This window comes from Python bivittatus, unplaced genomic scaffold (genome assembly GCF_059951505.1).
Source record: "Python bivittatus isolate LINGU-HERP-01145 unplaced genomic scaffold, Pbiv_v1 ctg000350_np1212, whole genome shotgun sequence".
NCBI classification, from domain to species: Eukaryota; Metazoa; Chordata; class Lepidosauria; order Squamata; family Pythonidae; genus Python; species Python bivittatus.
Window position 1 is genome coordinate 39578592 of NW_028277074.1, and position 23703 is coordinate 39602294.

Consider the following 23703-nt stretch of genomic DNA (forward strand, 5'->3'; position numbering starts at 1 on the left):
TCAGCTAAGCTGCCAGGCACTAGCTAGAGGGACGGAAGCCACCAAGTCTGGATCCAAAGATGCCTCAAGGACTGCGTGGGCTTCAGGACCCCTTTTATCCCCAAAGTCCTTGCTTTGTTGATTCACAGGACTGACAGCTACTCTTGCCTTGTTAGTTTACGAGTCTGGTAGCTGTTGATGGGATTGGGGGGAGGGTTTCCATGTGCTCAGGCCCAACTTCCTTTGTCTGGTTCAAGTGACATTTTTTTCTTTCTTTTCCTTGTTTCCTTCTTATCTACCTCTTCAAAAGGATCTTTTAGACAAGATTCCCAGCCTTTGGTCCTCTCTGCTTACGTGCCTGCTTCATCTTTTAGTTATGGCAGCTTCAGCCTCGCCTCACAATAATTTCCAGAATATACTGCCATTAAATAACTGTTTGTGAGGTTCAGAATGTTATGTCTTTTGTTCAGTTCTTAAATAGGTAGGACTTCTATCAAGTAGTTTTAGAATTAAGTTTCCAAGGCTGTAGGCTAAATTGGGAAGCCAAAATAAATAAATAAATAAACAAACAAACAAACAAACAGAAGAAAACAATTGTAAACAGCTTCCAAATGGTTGCAAAAAAGCCCTACATAGGTACATCCAAAATTCACCTAGAGTCAAACCCAATTTGGAAACTTTAGCTTTACCAGGGTAAAAAAATGAGCAATGATTTATCGTTTTTATAATTAGGATAGATTGTAGAAAGAAGAGAATTATGTTGTAACATAGAATAAGAGGTAAATTTATAATTGTACTTAAAACTACTGTAAAGAAGTTTGGAAGTCCCTTTTTTATATCTTTTTTCCCCCTCTTTTTCCTTTTCCTTTTCCTTTTTTTTTCCTTTTCTGTACTTTGATTTTCTTCTTTTTCTTTTCTTTTTCTTATTTTATATTTGTATTACTTTTTATTTTCCTTTTTATTATTTTAAATAAAATTATATATAAAAAAGAAAATGAAAATGTTAGTCTTTGCTAAGAAAACCAAAACATATAGATGTAAATAGATAACAATGAAATTGAACAGATAATATTTTTAGTATAATTTTTATAAAAGAAAATTTTACATGAGATTAAAAAACTACAGAAACATAAAAGGAAAAGTAGAAAAAAAGGAAATATGAAAGAATAAAGGAAAAAGTGAAAGATAACAAAAGAGAAAAAGAAAGATATCTAAAGAAGTGACTTCTGATCTTCTTTGCAGCAGTTACAAACATAGTAATTATCATCTCCACCCTCCCAAATTAATTACCATGGTTCCATTCTTCCCATAAACAAATCTTTTTAATCAATAAATCACCAGTTTATTTTTTATCTATTTATCTGTTTTCAGCAAAAGATGAACAGATAAGATCGTAAAGAAGTTGGAGTTATATTTCAGACTCCAACCACCTGGAAACACTTACTGTCTATGGAAAATATATTGAGGATTGTTTCTGCTGTGTCAAAGTGTTTGGTGGTATGTGATAAGCAATTTATCATTGTGGCATTTGAAACCTTTCAAAGCTAACATAGAGAACAGTTTCTATACAATACTTTTGCCCCTTTAAGATTGTGATCCATTAAGGATCGCTTAGTCTAAATGTTTGTGATTAGTTTTGGCTATGGAGCTATGTGAAATTAGCTATATTATATTGAGAGCTCATAAATTAATATTGTAGCACCTCTCTCAATCTTTCTTATGTCTATACTTGTTTTCTTTGATCACTTTTCTCAGTGAACTTCTGAATAGTAATTTTTTTCCATGTAATTTATCTTTAGTTATTTATAGTTCCACTGTAAGCATCACTTACTAAAGAACTATTCCAGCACAAGGTGGAGTATAGGCTGAAATATAAAATCTATAGCTAGTAGTGCATGGGTCTGGATTGACTATTAATGAATTGAAGCAACTTTGGATTGATTCATGTCCAGATGAGCAGTCACTAGAACTACTATGCCAACTGTTCTAATCTTTAATTAAAAACAACAAAAGAAATGTCTCGTAAATATGATCCTTGGTAATCTGATTTTAATGGCATTAATTATCTTCAAACTGTTGTCCGTTCTTGTCGTCCCTATATTACTTCAATTTTAATTATATTAAGTAGATAGATAAAAAATAAATTCAGCTCTAATCTTCCTATATTTTTACACTGATTCTTGTTGGTGGGAGTTGGCAACAGAAATTCTGTTCATTCACTGCAATACAAGTCAACAGAGCATGTTCTCAAGCCATCAGATGTAAACCTAACTAAGCCATAACTACCTAAAATTTACATGGTTGTACTCCAATCAAGCTCTTACAGAAAGGATGATTTTTCTTTCTTAAATGAAATTAGTTCAGTTCATTGCACATCCTGAATATTTAAAATATTCTAACAATACATATTGAATAAAACATCTTGGGCAGTTGGAGACAGCCTACTACAGGCATCTCTGTAGTTAGCCTCACACTTGTTCTAAGCTCTCATTCAATGGCTTGAGTACCAAACATACATTGTTAACAGCTACATAATTAAAACTAGTAGATGAAATTGTATGAGCTTTGACCAGTACGTGTACATCTTGTGTATATTTTTGTGATGATATAAACTTAGCCTATTTCAAGCTGTTTTATGATAGTTACAGTCCAAGCTTGCTTCTATTTTGCTTTAAAGCTTAAACTGAAATACACCCTGATAAATCCTCCTTCAAACTGGGTATTTTGAAGATATATTTGCAATATTTCTTAAATTACACCATCACTTGCAATACATCTGTGTTCCCTGGTGCATTTCACTCACCAATTGCACAAGGAGCTAGATTTTTGTTAGGAGAGATCATTCTGCCAGGCTTCATGGGAATCATGTTCTCCTTTTCACATACCTGCATTCAGATATGCTTTGGGGTTGGCTTTTTCACCCATCTGAAGAGCTCCTCCTAGTTCTGTTTTCTGCTGGAAGGCTTCCAGGGAAATTGTTGCTTGCTACTGTCTGGCAAATAGTGCTGGCAAAATGTTTTCAGCAGCCATGTCTGGAACAGGCTGTTTCAGGACAAAAAGAAAAGATAATTCTGGCTGCAAATCAGAGACAGAGAACAAATATTGTGTGGCAGAAATAATTCATTTTGTTTTCTCAAAGTCGATGAGGCATCTTGCTCACAGCAGTAAGGTGTTAAACTATTTGGCATTTTGGAGAATGGTACAAGGAACAGAGTCCACAGTGAAAGGAAGCAACAGCTATGAAAGCTGCAGTGACATTGTGAATGTGCTGTTGGTTGATGGGATTAGCATGGTGAGATTTGGTGGGTCTTTTAACAATCAGCGGCAGAACTGTACATCTTGCTTCTTCTTGTCCCAGTGAAGATCAGGCAAAAAGACAGTGATACATTTTTCAGACTGTGATTACTGTATAGTTTCATTCATTCCTTTTAATCAGGGGTATTGAAGCAATGAGCATGAAACTGAGCAAACTGAGGGAGGCAGTGAAGGACAGGAAGGCCTGGCGCAATATGGTTCATGGGGTCACGAAGAGTCGGACACGACTTAACGACTGAACAACAATTGGAGAAAGGGACAGGAGGCGCCAATGTTACGCTAAAGGGAGTGAAAATCTATTTCACACATGTGCAGCATCCTACAAAAGCTCATTTGCACCCATATACAGGTTTTGTGTTTAACCAACTAAACATGTAAAAGGATTAGGGCAATAATGGCTTAACCTCTTGTGCTCTCAAGACAGTAAGTTTATAGAATATACCTTTTTATTATTTGGGGATAAAAATGTCCAAAATAAAATCAAGAAAAATCATTCTAGTAGTTTGCTTCATTAAATATTCAGTGATTAATTAGTTTTACAGGACTTTTTGTTTGAATTATTCCAATGTATGATTAAGTTCTTAATTTTAACATTTTGAAGAAATGTTTATAGATACTATGAACACGTATAATTTCCTGAGATTGTGTTTGTGCATTCCATTGAAGTGTGTTAATAATTCATTATCTATGAATGCTAATGATTCATTAGATAGGTATTTGCTTGGGACTTACAGTAGGTGTTACCTGTTAAAAGATTTCCTGTGCTTTCTATACATCATAATAGATTTTTTATTTAAACTGAGAATACATATGTTTGTGGTTTGAAGCTGCTTATCATATTAAAGAAAAAATAGTCACATTTTGAATCTGTAATATAGGGATTGGCAAGTACCAGTGTTAGGACCACCCGAGACCCAGGCTCTCTCTTCTGACCAGGTTTGTTGGAAACTTCCAGCAGAATTTCCTGCCATCTTGAGTTGGGAAATATAAAAATTCTAAATCCTAAAATAGGCATATCACAGTTAACAAAAATAAAGAAGCCCGCCAAATTCCCACAAACAAACCCACCTCACATGTAGCTCTCAGGCCCCCAAAAGTGTAACAGTCAGGAACATCAGCAAATTACCCACCCTGATGTACATGTAATAGCTGCAGATAACAACACCCAACTGATTGTGGTTGATTTTGAAAAAAAGCTAAGCAGAGTTTGAACTTGTACTTGACATCACCAAGAGTATAGGTTAGGCTATGAAGTTGGGAAAAAAAAATCCTGGAAGAAGACAATTACAAAGCCTTTCGATATGTGAAGTGAACCTTAAAAAAGGTTGCATTCTGAAATGCTCCTAAACACATGGTGGCCAGCTGCAGACATGACTAAAGCTTTGTCGATTCACCATGGTGGGCCCTGCTGCCAAGCTGAGAACTCTTGAGTTTTAAAAGGAGGCTGTATCTTTCACAACTGAAAGTTCTGTAGCAAACCTTACAGCTATAAATTGGGCTCTCCCTGTGTGAATACACACAGAGTATTCAATCTTCCGTTCTTTTGGTTTTCTGTTTTGGAACCAATCATTGAATTCATACTGATAGCCAACTGAAACTGCTTGTGTTGGAAATAATCTTCAGAGTGCCCTCTGTGGGAAAATAAATTGGCTTGTATTTCAAAAATGTGAATTCGTTTGGGGCTTAAATATTTGGTTTTCAAACATCTAATTGAACTGGTAATCCCCGCTATTTTGTATTTATCTACAATTACTTCAGTTTGGGGAAAAGCATATCTTCAGATCATAGACACTTGCCTGGAATCACAATATGTCATTTGATTTAGGGCTGTGCTTCCTCAGCTATTCCCACCATAAACTGCTTTGCTTCCTGAGATTTATTGATGATGTATTTATAATTTAGGCTCATGGACAAAAAGCCCCTGAAAGCTGTATTACGACTTCAGTTACTTTCACTCTGCCATCACATTTAGTCAAGATGCACCTATATAATTAAATAACTCTGGATGCTACAGGATAGACAGCTTTAGCGTTGTAAAGCTCTGTACTGCCATCTAGTGGACATATGGAGTTCTGCATGCCAAATATGGTAGCTGTTTACACAGTCTTCAAGCCCTGCAGTGCAGCCGAATGATACATTTTTCAGGCTGTGGAATCTATTTTATTAGTGATTACTTTTTAATCCTTTTATGTTAATAAACAAACACCATTAAAAGACATTTTTCAAACCCAGTCAAATAGAAACCCCCGAAAAACTCATCATGGCAGTCGAAATAATCGTCAGCAAGATAGATAGACCTAGACCACACAGCTAATTTCAGACTTTAATTGGATCTTCTGAAATATTGGGGAAAAAATGGAGGAAAAAAATACATTTTTTTCTCCCTGACGTTCAAAAAATTGAAGAAACAAAGACGTGCCCTTTCTATGCTGGTTCCAAAGTGAAATAAAAACTAGATACGACAATAGAGCAAACTGGATATCAGTAGCATAAACAGGAAGCCCAAATCTACTGTTTAGCTTTCTAATAAGTGTTATGAGCCATCTATCATTGCTCATTTATTTCTTTTTCACAAGTACAGTCTTCCTGGATCTGTCTGCATTCAGTAGCATAACAACCTGAAATCATGTTTGACTTATATTTGTCATTGCCTTGGTAATGATACCTTGAGGCCCCAGGCTTTGTGACCATTTTAATACGTTATCTCAACTAAAAACCACTCAATATGACAGAGACCTCAGAGACAAGATGATTTAACCACAGTTAACTCTTAACTTTTTATATGTATCCCTGTCACACTGTTCCTTTCCAGGCTAATCAATCCTATGTGAAGTGCCCAACAGTAAGTAGTAGGAAGCAGAATAAAGCTATGTGTATGTGGAAGCTATTCCCACGTTCTGTACTTAAGCATCTGACATTTTTAAAGCTATACAGAAAGATTCATATAGGAGAGAGAAAGAATTGGTGTGGATTTGTGTATAGCTATAAGAAGGAGATACATAAAACCCACCTGATAGTTCTTTTTCTGTTTTTTAAAAGGCTTAAATAATCAATCAATATCAACCCAAGGATTTGTGAAAAAAGAAATTAAAATACCAGTGACTCATATGGATATATACATTTGAAACATGCAATTCAGAACTGTTAAGAATCATAAGACTCTTACGTTATATATTACAATATTTAATAATATAGTTATGTTATACTGCAAATATAGTTATGGCATACAGTTTTAAACAGAATACATAGTTACACGTATCTGATGTATTCCAAGAAAAGAAAACAATTGTCTTGCATAATTTCTGATGATTAAGCATCAGATAGATTTATAATGATAAACACTGTTTAGTGAACATTTTCACTGTATTAATTACAACAGTTTTTTTCTATCTAGACAAATTGTTCCATACCCTTGAAGAAGCAGTTTTCCTCTTTTGATAAAACTTTTTTTAAAAGTGGAAATTTAATTTTCATGTACTTCGACAATTACTCAGACTTATTGCTTGTTTCTCTCTTCCAGTGTCTAGTTGCTTTTATTGCTTAATTTCACATCCAGTGATCAAATTCAAGTTATATGTGACAAAGATGCATGGCTTAGTTCTTAGATTAAACTATTGTATCCAAAGTCAATGGATTTGTCTGTGGCAAGAAGTACTGAATCTATTTCAGTAGTGATAATTTTAGAAACTTTACAAAAATCCCTTGAGGCTACTTTAATCTTTCTTTACTTTAACTTTGGATTATGGGATGAAAGTTAGCCATCAGTAAATTATCAAATTATGTCCTGCTTTACTATCACTATATAATGCTTTTTCAAAGGAAAGAGGCCCAATCTTTTGGAAGATTAGTTTATGAAGGAAAAAAAATCCTTTTGCAGGTAATCAGCTAATTTATTCACTGTTCCTTGTTGGAAGTGTAAAGCCTTTAATAGTAGGCCGTTTTTGAGCGAAAGGAAATGTTTAATGAAGGCAAAAGCATTGTGTCTATTATTTGGTATCATTATTGGTATTCACAGATTTGATCACCTCATAAATTGTGCAATTTATCATTCCTACCACCACCATCACTTTTGTATATTCTTTTCAAGTGTGACTATGTGATCAAATGAAGCTAATACAGAATAAGGAAATTGTAAATAATGTAGACACTCTCTCAACTCTCCTGAGGATTTCATGGACATGGGCATGTAATTTTGTTGGCAACAATGTGGAAATGGTTTGCTGTTCTTCAGTGATGTTTGCATTTTTATATTCTTCGTGTTCAAATGCTAACCAGCTGCAAACTTGTTTAATTCTATTCAATCTTTGAAAATAGGGCCTATTAGCTTCCAGCATGCTGACAAAGCCTATAGCCTTCTGTGGTCATAATAAATGAGGTGTAGACATAAGTTGTAATAGACAATAGATTACTGTAGTCCGTTCAACTCAACATACTCTGTATGTGTATCCATAAATATATTAAACATCCAAGGAGTCATTACACGTTCTTGACTTACTCCCTGCTCCACTTGGTACCTGCCACTAATCATTTCAATTATTTTCACATTTTATTTTCATCATATACCATTCTTGTTGCATTGAAAAACTTCATATTGGATCTGAAATGGTCCACAATGGTCCATATGTATGTTTATAATATATATTCTCAAAAATCAAACAAATGAGCAATATACTTTCTCCTATTCATGGCCTGATAAGGAGCAAAAATCAAGTCTGTATATCTCTTGCTTGGCATAAAGCAACACAGCACTATCTACATTTTGTTCCTTATCTCTCATTTCCTTTTAATCAGAGTTGTTTTTCCACATATATTTAAACTATCGTGTGGAAGGAAAGCCTTGCAGTGGCCAGCATAAGCTCTTCCTTCCCTTTGTTTGCTCCCTTGGGACTTTAAGGCAGCCAGATCAGCATTGCACCACATCTGGTGCAATTTCCAATTATAAAAGGAAAATCCTCATAGCACAGAGTGTGGTTATATAGATGTGTTTGGAGGGAGAGCAGAGGGGAAGAATTTGCAGCTGAAGGAGTAGAGCAGGTATCTGATGATGGAGGAACAGGCTTGGACTTCAGGAAACCAAGAGCAGACAAGCAGAAGGGGGAAGCAGAGCCCAGCAGCCTCACTGTCCCAGCAGAGACATTGAGAGCCTACAGCCAGCCAGAAGCTGGTAAAGCACCTTCCTTCCCTGTCTGCTCCCAGACTGAGAAACTCCTGATGCTTCAGCAGCAGTTTAGAACAGCAGCTGACAGAAATAGGAGCCAACTAACTTGAAGGTGGCTAAATGGTGGCTGAGGACTATTATTAGTTCAGGCAACAAAGGAGAACACAAGTGTTCATAGGACTGTTCAGGAATTAGGTGAACACATAGGCATTGATGTAGACACCTGTATAATATAGCAGAGGCTTAGTGGCAAGTGTAAAGTTAGAGGTTAGAAAGTAAGTTTGTTAAACTTTGGTATAATAAAAGTCTTCCTGGAAAGATAATGGCCTCTTTGGTGGTGGAAGGGGTGTTCATTTAGTCTTCCTACCTTTTGGTTTTTGGCCACTCCATTCTAGCACTGAAGATATTTCCTAGCTGGATAATGAAATGTTTGCAGGAAAACATCCAAGCTCAGAGAACCCCAAGGACTCCACAGTTCAACCCTGAGCTACATACAGTATATTCTCTTCTATTGATAGGTGGCCATATCAATTGGATAAATAAATAATTTATTTTCAAGCATATAATTTCCTATATGGTTGTTCTTTTTGCTAGTTTGATGAATGTTTGGGTGCTTCTTGATCCTATTATGCATTTTCAGTAAACAGTGAACATTACAGTCATCCTGTTACATTCATGTTTTCTTTTCACATTTGTGTGGTGAAAGGGGCAGGTAAGACCAGGGATTATTCCATTACTAAATTTAAAATCAAGTAATAATGTACTAGAATCTTCAATCTGCATCAGACAAAATATTACAAAAAACAGGTTGTGAATGACAGAAGAAATGAAAAAGATTAATGTTGAAATCATGACCAGAGTTGCGAGATGGAATGGGAAAAGATCCTTAGACAAATTTAAATCTGACATATTTTGAAAATTGATAAATAATAGCCTTAGAAGTGGACAGGCATGTGACTAAGAACAATGTGCTCTTTTATTTCCTAGCCATTATACTGATAGATTGTAGATGGAATCAAGATTGTAGATGGAATATTTAATAAATGTTGTTGGGGCTCAGTTTTCTTCTGTTCATTGTTTTCCTGTTCCTGCTAGTAGTAGAGTATTTTTGTATTACATTATCTTAATACTTGTTATCAAAATTGTCTTTTTTTTTTTTAAATGCATATCTCATAAAGTACCAGTAACAAAAGTTGTGGTAGAAACTTATTTAAATAAGTGAAATGAATGACATTCATTATTTTGTTAACAAAATTAAATGAATCAGGAAAAGGCTGCGGAACACTAATGAAGACGTATTCTGCCATCTGTGTTAAAGATTTTCTGTATAGTTTGAGCTTTAAATAGCTGTTTGTTGCAAAGTGAAAAGATGGAGCTGAAACTCATTGCTTAGGAAAGGAGACTGCAATTGTTTGCAAATGAGAAAGAAAGCACTTGTGATCGTGCACCATTTCCTTTACGAATCACAGAACAGCTTAATAGGTTATAGTTGACTGGAAGTCTGCAACCATTCTGGTTCCTCTCTCTCTGGAAAAGGTTGCTTTGAAATAGAAGCAACATCTTGGCTGCTCTTAAAAGTTAGTCTTGAAATACATGCCCAGAGTTTTGTGCTTTCCAAGGAGAGGAAATTACAGCTTTATTTTAGCCAAATTGCTATGGCTTTTAAACCATATGATACATGTCAGGCATTTAATTCTTCGTTCAGAAGGAAAATTCTGTCCTGCCATCTTGTATTATGAACTCTTTAAAGTCATTCAAAATGGATTCCCTTTTGGATCTAAATTACTTTATTCATGGCACTCTTCCTTTGGATTAAAAAGACAGTCAGAGAAAAGAACCAGTTCAACTCATAATTCTAGAAGACAGGCTTCTACAAAGCTATTTAAAGCAAGAATATAGAGAGCTTATTGCTTCATTTTTTTCCCATGGGATCCCCATCTCATATTCCATTCCATTCCATTCCATTTTCAAAGAACTTTTTTAAGGTCAGTTCAAAGATCATAAAAATATTGCCCAAGCTTTCAGACTCTCCAGTCCTTTTCAAAATATATAGATGGTTCATCAGATGCAGCAATAGAGGACCAAAATAAATAAATAAAAATTGGTTGATTCTAAATGTATTGATATATAAATTCATATAGTCACCTTCTTAAGATTAAATGTGTCTTTTGATTGCAAATTATACCTTATCAGGTCTTACAATAGTTTCAGTTTGCCTAGGACTGATAGAATGAAGAAACCAACAAAAAGATTGAGTTTCTCATTTTGTCCGCAGATGGTTGATTTTCCCCAAGTGTAACTGATACCTGCCTCCATTCTTTGCATTTACTTCTGTCTTCTGGGAATGTGAATGATAGTTTTTAAATAATAAAATTATTTTAAAAGCAAATATCTCCCTACCCAAGAATCATTTGTATCAAATACTTCCAATATGTCTTTATCTCGAAAGCTATTATTTGCTTTCTGATTGCCTTCCTATATAATACTTTTCTGAGAAATAAATTTTTGAGTCAATGGGACATATTCCTATCTAAATGGATATATGACTACAGCCTAAATAAAGCATGAATACAAACATGGTGATTTATGAATGTTTTCATAGATAAGATTGAAATGAAATATTGCGGTACTGTTAGCCTTCAAGTGTTAGACGAATGGAGTCCGGTGCTGCAAGGTCGTAGCAGTTCATCCAGTCCATTTTTTTTCTAGGACTATGCAAATCCTTTGAAAGAACATGCACAGACAGCCAGGAGCAACTTCCAAAGCAGCTGTGGAGCCTGGAAAAATACGTGGTTGCCTAAATGATTCTAAACAGTGCTTTGTACACACTCCCACATTTTCCTTTTTCAGAGGATTTGTGCAGCCCTATTATTTCCCTTAGCAGCACCCTGTTGGAGCCATGCACAGCTCTGTTCAATAGAAGCTCAAGCAGTGTGGGAGTAAAGAATTTAAATGTTCTTTGCTGCATCCAGTTATTTTCTTTTGCTGTTTTGTTTTGATTTCTCTGTATAGGCAGATAGGCTACTACATTATAGTTTAATTCTTTTTTTCAGGACTATAATTGTTACATATTGTTTATAGGGACCATGTTTGGCATAAAAAAGGAGACACCTATTCAGTTTTTTCTTCATAAAATATCTTTATGTCCCACTCAGCCCCTCTTTGAAAGTATTGAAATATATGAAGAAGATAGGGCCCAACCCTCTAATTGGAGTATAATCATTATAATATGAAAGAAATAAAATAAAACTGAAAGTATTTGATCCAGTGCTGTTTTTCTAATGTTCTTATGAGATTGCGAGTGTCATCCACATCTTTAAATTAAAAGGAACAAGTTGCAATGTTGGAAAGTTCTCCAATTAGATATATGTTTACAATTTGTTGATTGCTGGCTATTTACCAATCAGTACTGTATATTGCTGTGGCATTACTAAAGAGATCATGATATATATGAAAGACATATGCATTTAATGACAAGACAATAGCAATTAGATTAAAATTCCATTTCTTCTTTTCTTGTAGTGAGAGACTATTGACATGCTCCATTTTTGTGATATAAAGTATTTTGCAGTTATTTATTAGGGAAATTTAGAGAAGCCAGCAACCATTTCATTTAACAGGAGTCCAAATTCAATTAATAGTATAACTGATTCAGAAGCTGGAGTTATTTATGTTTTAACATCAAATATTTACTAATCACTCTAGAAAGGATAATTTATTCTCCTTTATTTATTTAAAGGGAAGTGCCAAGTAATCTATAAGTGAGTAATCTATAAGATGCAAATAGAGTGAAGCATGTTTATCACATAAAATGGGAGCTTATCCCTCAAGTTACGTACAAAAATAAATGCATGCATGAAAATATTTTTAAAATGTTTATTTATTAAATTAGATTAACTGTTATTGCCTTGATAAACTCCTGTATGGTTATTCCAGTATCCAGTTTCTTTACAAATCATGTCTATGAAGTTGCTGTTCTTTTCTTTATTTTAATATTGTACTCCTATATGCAGATAGTTAAAGATCTTTAATAATAGATAAGAATGTTAGTTATTCCACGCAGAATAAAATGTATTCAAGCTTTCATTTTCTAATGCTTAACCACTATTGCAAGTACCTAATATATTTCTAGTTTTTAATAACTATTTTTCTGTTTTAAATTTATTTGCAATTTATAGAATTATAGAAATAATTAGGTATACTTTAATTCTCTCATAGCAAAATTTAATGTGAAATCATTACTATATTAGCTATTTTAATTGTATTCCCTTTATTAATTATTCCTTGCATGAAGTTCACAAATTTTAACATACCAGCTACTGCTTTCACCACCCCAAGACTCATAAGATCCTGAGAAGTCCCTTCACCGATCAATCACGTACAGTCAGGTCCAGAAATATTGGGACATCGACACAATTCTAACATCTTTGGCTCTATACACCACCACAATGGATTTGGAATGAAACAAACACAATGTGCGTTAACTGTAGACTGTCAGCTTTAATTTGAGGGTATGTACATCCAACTCAGGTGAACGGTGTAGGAATTACAACAGTTTGCATATGTGCCTCCCACTTGGTAAGGGACCAAAAGTAATGGGACAGAATAACAATCATACATCAAACTTTCCCTTTTTAATACTTGGTTGCAAATCCGTTGCAGTCAATCACAGCCTGAAGTCTGGAACGCATAGACATCACCAGACTCTGGGTTTCATCCCTGGTGATGCTCTGCCAGGCCTCTACTGCAACTGTCTTCAGTTCCTGCTTGTTCTTGGGGGATTTTCCCTTCAGTTTTGTCTTCAGCAAGTGAAATGCATGCTCAATGGGATTCAGGTCAGGTGATTGACTTGGCCATTGCATAACATTCCACTTCTGTCCCTTCAAAAACTCTTTGGTTGCTTTTGCAGTATGCTTTGGGTCATTGTCCATCTGTACTGTGAAGCGCCGTCCAATGGGTTCTGCAGCATTTGGCTGAATGTGAGCAGATAATATTGCCCGAAACACTGCAGAATTCATCCTCCTGCTTTTGTCAGCAGTCACATCATCAATAAATACAAGAGAACCAGTTCCATTGGCAGCCATACATGCCCACGCCATGACACCACCATGCTTCACTGATGAGGTGGTATGCTTAGGATCATGAGCAGTTCCTTTCCTTCTCCATACTCTTCTCTTCCCATCACTCTGGTACAAGTTGATCTTGGTCTCATCTGTCCATAGGATGTTGTTCCAGAACTGTGAAGGCTTTTTTAGATGTCGTTTGGCAAACTCTAATCTGGCCTTCCTGTTTTTGAGGCTCACCAATGGTTTACATCTTGTGGTGAACCCTCTGAATTCACTCTGGTGAAGTCTTTTTTTGATTGTTGACTTTCACACATACACCTACCTCCTGGAGAGTGTTCTTGATCTGGCCAACTGTTGTGAAGGGTGTTTTCTTCATCAGGGAACGAATTCTTCGGTCATCCACCACAGTTGTTTTCCGTTGTCACCCGGGTCTTTTGGTGTTGCTGAGCTCACCGGTGCGTTCCTTCTTTTTGAGAATGTTCCAAACAGTTGTTTTGGCCATGCCTAATGTTCTTGCTATCTCTCTGATGGGTTTGTTTTGTTTCTTCAGCCTAATGATGGCTTGCTTCACTGATAGTGACAGCTCTTTGGATCTCATCTTGAGAGTTGACAGCAACCGATTCCACATGCAAATAGCACACTTGAAATGAACTCTGGGCCTTTTATCTGCACATTGTAATTGGGGTACTGAGGGGATATCACACACCTGGCCATGGAACAGCTGAGAAGCCAATTGTCCCATTACTTTTGGTCCCTTACCAAGTGGGAGGCACATATGCAAACTGTTGTAATTCCTACACCGTTCACCTGAGTTGGATGTACATACCCTCAAATTAAAGCTGACAGTCTGCAGTTAACGCACATTGTGTTTGTTTCATTCCAAATCCATTGTGGTGATGTATAGAGCCAAAGATGTTAGAATTGTGTCGATGTCCCAATATTTCTGGACCTGACTGTATGCCATTTGTTTACATTTAAACTGGAGTATTTGAATTAATGCCCATCATTTTACTGCTTTGCTATTTTGAAGCCCATTTGCTCAGTTTGGATAGATCCTTTGGGAGCTCTTCTAGATCTTTTTGGGATTTTATCTCTATGAATAATTTGGCATGATTGGCAAACTCGACTTCAGCACTTATCCCTAACTCCAGTTCATTTATTAGCAAGTCAAAGCACTAATTTGGGTTCCAGTAAAAGTTCAGGATAAGTCCCCCTTTCCACAGTTCCACTGTATAAAGCAGTGTTTTGCAACCTTGGCAACTTTAAGATAAGTGGACTTCAACTCCCAGAATTCCCCAGCCAGCATGTGTGGGATTTTGTTTTCAAAGGCTTTTCATGGCCCAAGTATACAGTACAATGTCTGTTTGATTATTATCAGCATGTTTGTAGATTCCCTCAGAAAATGTACAGAAGGTTAGTGGAACAAGAATCTACATGGTGGCTAGCGACTGGTTGAATGTATATTTGAACACAGACAGTTTACAAGGAGGTGACATTGGTTACCAGATTTGTTTTCATGTCTGCCCTAAGGAGGCTAGCAAAATGTCAACACTTATTTATTGTTTTACACACCATTGTCCCACAGTAATTTCACTCACAAGAAATACCTTTCTATAAGTATTAGTTCTTGCAAAACACATGCTATAAGCTTGACTCTTTCATTAATATTGTCTCAATTTATGGGTATTAAAGAGACCTGTAATTTCCTGTATCACTTTAATCTCATTTTCTGTTCTCTGAACACAATTTTAAGGATGCATATTTTTGTTAGAAAATTAGCATTTTCTTGATCTCATGCGAATACTGCCTAGATGAAACCAAATTACTTCGGAGAGTCTGTTTCTTGTCTCAGCAACAGTGATTTTCATAAACAGATTGTTGTGCATGTGTTAGCTATTTAGATCATGTATTGATGTTCTATAAGAATATGTGATTTATCTATCTGAAAGGATAGTTCTTTACTATACTTAAGTGTATGGGATATACAGTAGATTGTAGGAAAGCTCAGAGACTTTCTGATAGAAATAAAACCATAGCTGAACAAGTTCTGTGTGCAGCCTATTTTCTCTTCTGTGCTTTTTTGGTTCAGTAAGTGCTCATAAAGGTAACTGGAACAAGGATTCGTATAATGTATTGCTTTAATGGGGTTATCAGCAGAATAGTTTAGATGCAGTTCTGTTTTATTAAACGAGGACAGAGATCTATATTAGAATGGGTGAATGGAAAACAAAATTCTCCCCCCCCCCATTTTAAAGAAATATCAGGAGACTCTGAGTTCTAGGGTGTGGTTGTGGGGAAAATAGGAGACAGGAGTATTAAGTATGTTTGGAGCCTTTATTTGACCAAATGTGTGTGTGTGCGCGCGCATGTGCGCATATTTATATATTTATATATAAAATAAAAAGCGGGATAAAAATCTAAATAATCAAGCTGACAACATCAAGTGCATTGAAGTCAAGAAGAAGGTTAGGAGTGAATATCTAAGAAGATCTTAGAGGAAATACCATCAAGGCAATTAATAGCTGGGCAATTCCAGTCATTAGATATACAGCTGTAATAGTTGACTGGACTCAAGTAGAACTACAAGCCCTGGATAGAAAGACCAGAAAAATAATGACAATGAATCACACCCTTCATCCACGCAGCAATGCTTACAGACTCTACTTGCAGAGGATAAGTGGGCGTGGAATATTACAAGCACACCAGACAGTTGAAGAAGAAAAAAGGGCATTGGACGAATATCTGAAGGACAGTGAAGAAGATGCACTGAAGCTAGTACACATGAAGGCTTACTGAATACCAAAGAGACCAAACTGGCCTATAAAACCAAATGAAGAATAGAAAAGAGACATGGCAAGGCAAAGTATTACACACACACACAAGACCTGGCAATGGCTAAGAGCAGGAAAGTTGAAGAAAGAGACAGAGGGGCTGATTCTGGCTGCCCAAGACCAAGCCTTAAGAATAAATGCATACAAAGCCAGAATTGAGAAGACAGCAACAGACAGGAAATGCCACCTCTGCAAAGAAACTGAAGAAACGGGATCACCTAGTTAGCTGCTGCAAGAAGATCGCACAGACTGATTAGAAATAACAGCATGACAAAGTAGCAACAATGGTGCATTGGAATATTTGCAAGAAATACCATCTGCCTGCAAGCAAGAACTGGTGGGACCACAAAACAGACAAAGTAATAGAAAATGAAGAAGCGAAAGTGCTCTGGGACTTTAGAATTCAAACAGACAAGCACCTCCCACACAACATCCCAGACTTAACGATTGTTGATAAGGAAGACAAAAAAGTTTGGATGGTGGACATTGCAATACTTGGAGACAGCAAAATAATAGAAGAGAAAGAACTGGAGAAAATCACAGAGTGCAAAGACCTGCAAATAGAAGTAGAATGATGTGGCAAAAGAAAACAAAGATTGTACCAATAGTAATAGGCACCTTAGGTGCAATTCCAAAACATTTGAAGCACCACTTGAAGGCCATTGGCACTGACAAAATCTCAGTCAGTCAATAGCAAAAGGCAGCTTTACTTGGAACAGCTTACATCCTGTAACGATACCTTTAACACCATCAAACAACATCTGCCTATCCCAGGTCCTTGGGAAGGACACGATAGGTGGATAAAAATGCCAAATCCCATATAAACATCTGGCTGATTGTGCAACCAATAATAATTCTATAGTTAAAGTGGGCAAACAGGCTGGATCTCAACTTTTATGCATTTTTCTTCCTAGCAAAGCTCTAACTTAATCCCAGTTAGTAGTAATTACTTGTAATTGAACTGTATTAGCAAATTCCAGGCGGTCTAGGTGATTTTGTACTAGCATGTGGTTGGCTCAACTTCTTTCTTTTTGTCAGAGGAAGCTTTATATTATTGGGGGGAGGGATGATTTACAGTATAGAAATAGTTTCTAAAATATTATCAACCTTCCATTAACTAAGGCATTCCTCCTAACTGGGCAACCTTCCAGCATGTAAGATTGCAGCTTCCAGAATTCCTCGACCCTGCTCTCTGAGAATTCTGGAAGTTGTACTTTTTACACTTATGGAGAGTGCCAGGTTGGGAAATGCTGACATAGAGTCAAACCTTGTGAAAGTACTTTCTGTACATATAAGGTTGTGAAGGGAGAGCAGCCATGACTTGAGTAAAGACTCATCTTTGTATTTTCTGCTGCTCCAGATGTTTTAGATTACACCTTCCATCATCCCAAGGCAGTAGGACTGACCTCTTCTATTGACTTGACTCTACTTTGTTTTTTTGTTGATGTCCCATTTGCAGTGATTACTTGTATTGTTCAAATGTATATACACACTAGGCATAGAACAGAACTGCCGACAAAGATGTATGTTCAAATTATGAGAACATTGTGTTCCTCTTTGGTTTTTTAAAGTATATATTACGATACAAAGGTGAGGAAATTGATGGTTCTACTAAGATTTGCATCTGCAATGAGCCAACATTCTCATTATATAGTTCATTTCTATTGTTACTGTTAAGCAGAAATCAAAATATTGCCCTCAGCAGAGGACCAAAGTATAGGTTGCTGTTCAAAGGTTGTTGAATTTTTTTCTGAGAATTCTAAGTACTCTCAGGTGCTCAGACAAATGTACACATGCTTTATCTTCTACCCTATTTCCCCATCACAGAAATTAATTAGCCTGATGCGGGCATAGCATATGCAGTGACTGTATTTTGTAGTCTACAAGATACTTCTAGGATCCAGCAGTCTCCACTCAAAGTCACCTTGCAAAAAGCATACTTCAGTAGTTGGTTCTTTGCCAACTCTATTTTGCTGTCAGTGGCATGAAAAGAATGAAGTGTGACCCTGTTCTCGAGGTACATTTTGGCACCAATAGCCAGAAAAAAAGAATCCCATGCATTATTCTCAAGAATGAATCATATCCCTGTGTTTATCCATATGGGTTGGCTGCAACATTCATAGCATGATAGAATGGAAATATTTTTGTGAGGCTACACCTTGTTTGTTCCCCCTCAGTACCTGACAAAGATGTAATTATGTTGCTTTTTATGAAAGTATTTTCTAGGTGGAATGACAAAAGGTTTTCAGCTCAGAGAATAGAAATACAGGTGCATTTGCTGCTATAAACATTTGTGTCTGTGCAGAAGAATGACATTCTGAATTAAATTGATTTTTAGAAGAACAGAGGATAATTTGTCAGCATGTGTTGCTAGAGTTTCCATTTTTAGATTTGGGTGATTTCTATTCTTAGACAAATTTAGAATCATAAGGCAAAGCCCCCCCCCCCAAATCCAAAAACTTATGCTAGACCATAAGGATTTTCAGTTGTGACTACACGTAGGTGTAAATACTTATATTGCAATTAGTTTTTATTAGAATGGATCCTGAATGAGTGCATTTTCCATATTTTTATAGCTTCCTTTCTTTCTACAGATCTATTAAGCATTCCAAAGTCTTGCATCATTTCTTCTTATCCTAGAACATATATTATTGATGGCTGAATGAGATTTAACTTTTACAGCTTAAGTTTTATTTGTTATTTGTTTATACAATTTATAGGGCACCTAACTCCCAGTTAAAAAGTAAAAAAAGACAAAAGACAAAAAAGAGATGAACACCCCTAAGACAAACTTATAAACCAACCAACAAACAAAAACCGTATCCAACATGAGCTGAAACTTTATCATGCTCAAAAGCTGAGGGAATAGCCAGGTCTTTAATCGTTCCGGAACATCAGCAGAGTGGGAGCCATCCAGTTCTCTGGGGGGATATCATGGCAGGCGCTGTGACACAGAAGGCATGGGAAATGATCCAACACATAGCTTACAAAAGCCTCCTTGGGAATATTTTGTTTGTTTGCTTGTTTATTAACAGAGAAAAGCAAATTTCTTAATTTCATTTACAGGCATGTAAAGCTCTCTGTGCAATAATCAGTTAAGGCAATTCACCAAGTGTGATTTCTTCCCTCTGCCCCTCCTCCCTTTGCCTCGGTGATACAGCAGTAGGAATGGGCAGTGATTTATTGGTCGTTGCACCAATAAATGTAAGTCAAGTGTTTTTGTGCAAAGTCTTTAGCTTAATCTGGTGACTATTTAGGTATATAGTATCTCAACCATCCCCTTGCTTTTTAGAGCTAAGCAAGAATGTTAATTACACTGGCTGACATTCTTTCTCAGGCTCACCGGACTTGGTCCCCATCCTTCAGCCTCCCCTTGGCAAGAGCTTCTGCATTGAGAAGACTTAGCTCTCATCAGCTATCATGCTTCTTCAGTGATTTTATCCAAACCCACCCCACAAACATTTCAGGAGTCTTGCCCCAACCTTCCCTGGAAAAAACAAGTCATCAGCCCTAACACTGCCTAGAATCCATTTGGGTTCACCAGCAATCTGTCCTTTTTCTTCCTCAAACTCTCTCTCATAGTCTAATAAGCTTCTTCCTTTTTTCTTGCCACTCCAATAGTTTTCCCTTTCTTGAGAGAAAGCTGCTGTCTGGGAGAAAAGTATGTTACCAGTTCTTTTCCAAACCTGTGTTATCATTGAGGAAGAAACAGCTTGCCTGGGAATTCATTTTTGGAATTTTAGTGACAGAATAACAGACAGCACTTTGCTTCTACGTACTGCCACAAGTCTTCAACAGAGAAAACTTAAGAATTCTGCTTGGAATTGTTCTTAACTGATAAAACATTTCACAATACTGTAGGCATTTTACAAATAAATAATAAATAGGCTAGTTAAGCCCCAAGGTCCTAAAGATCATTACTTTGAAGAATAGAATTTCAGAGTGTGCCTGAGTGTAGCCTCTGTATTACAATCTAATTCTAATATGCAATTTATTATATATCTAGATTTTGAAGCCCACTTACTTTCATTTTTACCCACAGAGACTAGCTAGAACAAAGAATGAAAAGAGGCTTATTAATTAATTGCATTTGTTTTGCATGTTGTCTTGCTTTAGAGGAGTTCTGACTGATTTGCAGAGATATACAACATTTTGATCATAGCAAATGTGAAGTATTTTAGGCTAATATACATTGATTGTCTTCTGAAAATATGAAGTTGTGATATTTATTTATATACATGAATTCATATACTACTCTGCTCCCATGATTGTCTGATTTTACAATAAAATTGAAAGTATAATATGTACAAATTAGATATTAATCCAAGAAAATCAAAAGCCCAAATGCCTTGCAATCATAACAGTATTAAAAGTCAATCGCCGAGCATTGATTGCAACAAAACCATTATCTGGACTCTGTGGAAAGGAAGTCGGGAGATACTCTGACACAGCAAGGGGGCTGTTACCAAGGATTGCCTTCATGTCTATGTCCCTTTGGTCTCTTAAGGATAAGAACCATAAGCATGCCCTTTGTGCTTGTACCCAAAGGCTAGACTGATTCAACCTAAAGATGTTTCCTAAGGTATCCAGTTATACAGGGATTTATGGGTCAAAATCAGCAGTATATAACCTTGTCTCACTTCTTGGACAGTGTGAAACCAGTCTGCTTTGTCATGTTCTGTCCAGACTGTGACTTCCCAACCTGTTTATAGGTTTCACATGAGGACAGTGAGAAGTTTTGGGATTCCCATTTTTTTAAGCACATTCCATCTCTTGGCACGATCAACACATTCTAAGGTCTTTCTATAATCAAAGAAGCACACATTGACTTATGGTATTCTTTGGGTTTCTCAATTATCCAGTGTACATCAGCAGTAATGTCTTGTATTCCTCAGCCTTTTTAAAGTCACCTTGAATATCTGGCAACTCTAATCTACGTTGGATGATCCCAAGCATTATTTTGCTAGCATGTAAAATAAAGTATTGTATGATAGTCTGCATACTCTGTTAAGTCTTCTTTCTTTGGTACTGGAATTTAGACTGACCTCTTTCAATCTGATGGCTACAGCAAATTCTCCAGATTTGCTGAAATAGCTTGTTTAGAACCTTTACAATACAATACAATACAAAATACTTTAATGACCAAGTATAAAATACATACAAGGAATTTGTTTTCGGTGACGAATAGCAAGATCAATGGTGCGTTTAGATAACAGAAAATTAATAAACAATAACAATAACACTGCCCAGTAAAATAACTTTTCCAAAAGAAGAAGCCACTGTCCAATACATATCAAATCATATAGTATTTAACAGAGCAATGGCACAAGGGAAAAAACTATTCCGATGTCTAGATGTTTTAACATTTGGAGCTCTATAGCGCCGTCCTGAAGGAAGAAGTTGGAACAGATTATATCCAGGATGAGAAGAGTCTGCAGATATCCTCTCTGCCCTCCTTTTGACCCTTACAGTATATAGTTCTTCTATAGAAGGCAGACGGGTTGCAATTATCCTTTCTGCAGACTTAACTATCCGTTGGAGTCTGAGTCTGTCCTGTTTGGTTGCGGAATCAAACCAGACAGTTATAGAGGAACAGATAACAGACTCAATGATTCCCCTGTAAAACTCTACCAAGAGCTCCTGGGATAATTTAAACTTCCTAAGTTGCCGCAGGAAGAACATCCTTTGCTGTGCCTTTTTAATGGCTGTAATGTTAAACGTCCATTTCAGGTCTTGGGAAAGTATAGAATCCAGGAACTTGAAGGACTCTACCTCTGGTACTAGGCTGTTGAGTATGGTAAGGGGAGGAGTATTAGAAGGATTCTTCCTAAAGTCCACAATCATCTCCACGGTTTTAAGTGTATTCAATTCCAAGTTATTACAACCACACCACAAGACCAGTTGTTGAACCTCCCGTCTATATGCTGACTCATTTCCATTGCGAATTAGACCAATGACAGTTGTATCATCCGCATATTTCAAGGTTTTAACAGAAGAGTCTTTTGAAATGCAGTCATTGGTATAAAAGGAGAAAAGCAATGGGGAAAGCACACATCCCTGAGGGGCACCAGTACTGATTAACCAGGTACTGGATGTAATTTTGCCTAACCTCACGTGTTGTTTCCTATCTGTTAGAAAACTGATTATCCACCTACAGGTATGCTCAGGCACAGTAAGCTGGATCAGTTTGTTGTAAAGAATTTCTGGTACAATAGTATTAAATGCTGAACTGAAGTCCACAAAAAGAACTCGTGCATAAGACCCCGGAAATTCAAGGTGTTGCAGAATATAGTGCAAGGACATATTAACAGCATCATCCACTGACCTGTTTCCACGATAAGCAAACTGCAGTGGATCTAACAGGGGATCCGTGATGGCTTTCAAGTGAGCCAACATTAACCTCTCAAAGGTCTTCATGACCACAGATGTCAGTGCAACCGGTCTGTAGTCATTCAGCTCACTAATGGGGGATTTCTTAGGAACTGGGATGATTGTAGAGCTCTTAAAACAAGAAGGGACCTAACCCATCTTCAGCGATTTATTAAAAATATGTGTGAAAATGGGGACCAGTTCTGCACAAACTTTCAGACACGAGGTGGTCACACCGTCTGGACCTGGAGCTTTTCCAATCTTTTGCTTTTGAAACAGACCTTGCACTTCTTTTTCTAGGATCACCAGAGGTAAGGGACCTGGGGGATTGGGGACAGGTGTTTTAGTGATTCTTCTTTTGTTGCTTGGATATTTCTGTAGATATTCCATCAAGTTCTGTAGCCTTTTGACTTGGTAATGACTGGAGTGCTGATATAACTTCATCTTCTTTCCCAAATGAACTGGTTCACAATTTGGACTCGCAACTTTTGCTTGAGAGCAGTTAGCATTTGTGGCCAAGAGGGCATTTTCCAGCTTCATCTAATGTACAAATAATAACCATTCTTGGAACATGAAACATTATTCACTGTTAGTCATACCTTCGTCACCTGTCCATTGGATTATTACAACACATTCTAAATGGGACTGCTTTTGAAGAGCATTCAGAAGCTACAACTGGTCCAGAATGTGGTGACTTGAATAACTCTGGGCACACATCAAGGTAATCATAGTAACACTATCACTTAGCTTCCAAGGACAGTTCAAGGTGCTGATTATCACCTTTAAAGCTCCTCATGGTTCAGGGCCTGGTTATCAGTGTGACTACCTTTTCCCAGTAACATGTCTCCACCCAGGAAGATCCAATACAGTGGGTTCTGTCATGTTCTCTTAATGAAAGATTGCTATCTACGGGGATCACAGAAGCATGCCTTTTTATTTTCTGTCTCCTTCCTCTGGAAAAAGGATATTCAAATGTCCCTTTGCC

At 36.7% G+C, this 23703-nt stretch overlaps 1 protein-coding gene across 1 annotated transcript in view; it reads left to right on the forward strand.

The window, feature by feature from the left end:
* The window catches only part of DHRSX (dehydrogenase/reductase X-linked), a 122542-nt gene that overhangs the window by 42013 nt on the left and 56826 nt on the right, over positions 1–23703 (forward strand). The gene's annotated exons all lie outside the window — the stretch shown is intronic.